Genomic DNA, 1,236 nt, shown 5'->3' with positions numbered 1-1,236 from the left:
ACTAACAGAAAAGGACCCAACATAAATTGGGTACCTGAGAAAAGCAAGTGATCTGTTTTGCAGGTATGTCTTCGAACACAAGGACAAAAATGGTACTTAGACAGTGGGTGTTCGAGACATATGACAGGTGACAGATCAAACTTCCTAGATCTCTCACTTAAAGGAAAATGATACGTCACGTACGGAGACAACAACAAGGGAAAGATTCTTGGCACTGGAACAGTTGGTAACTCATCCCAAACTCTTATTGAAAATGTACTTTATGTCGAAGGATTAGAACATAACCTCTTGAGTATAAGCCAACTCTACGACAAAGGTAACCGTGTATCTTTCGATTCTGATTGTTGTATTATTTGTGACATTTTATCTAATAATGTTAAATTTTTTGGCCATCGTATAAATAATATTTACATGGTTAATTTGGATGATGTCACTACATTATTTTCAAAATGCTTTATTTCTAAAGAAGATGACATCTGGCTTTGGCACAGACGCGTTGCACATATCCATGTAAAACATCTTGATAAATTATCATCAAACAAACTAGTTGAGGGGCTACCAAAACTAAATTTTAAAACCAAAGAGATTTGTGACACTTGTCAAAAGTGTAAACAAACCAAAAACTCCTTTAAAAAGATAAATGTGATCTCCACTTCCAGACCTTTGGAGTTACTCCATATGGACTTGTTTGGACCATCACAAATCATGAGTTTTGGTGGTAGCTACTATGCTCTAGTTATTGTTGATGATTTCTCCCGATTTACATGGACATTATTTTTATCTACAAAAAGCGATGCGTTCAAATCTTTTAAAAATCTTGCCAAGCAAATCCAAAACCAACTTAACCTGAAATAATATATATACGAAGTGATCACGGGGGAGAATTTGAGAACTTTCAGTTCGACAAATTCTGTGATAAGCATGGCATTTTACATCAATTCTCTGCTCCTCGCACTCCACAACAAAATGGAGTTGTTGAGAGGAAAAATCGCGTTTTAGAATAATTAGCGAGAACCATGCATAATGAAAGTAACACACCCAAATACTTCTGGGCAGATGCAGTGCATACTGCATGTTATGTTATAAATCGAGTACTTCTAAGGCCTATTATAAATAAAACTCCTTATGAACTTTTGAAAGGCCGTAAACCAAACATATCCCATCTTCACGCTTTCGGATCCAAATGTTTTTTATTAAATAACGGAAAGCGGGCTTTAGGAAAATTCGATTCAAAAG

The sequence above is a fragment of the Lupinus angustifolius genome, unplaced genomic scaffold (genome assembly GCF_001865875.1).
Source record: "Lupinus angustifolius cultivar Tanjil unplaced genomic scaffold, LupAngTanjil_v1.0 Scaffold_593, whole genome shotgun sequence".
Lineage (NCBI taxonomy): Eukaryota > Viridiplantae > Streptophyta > Magnoliopsida > Fabales > Fabaceae > Lupinus > Lupinus angustifolius.
The sequence above is the reverse complement of the archived record's forward strand: the minus strand, read 5'-3'. Positions refer to the sequence as shown.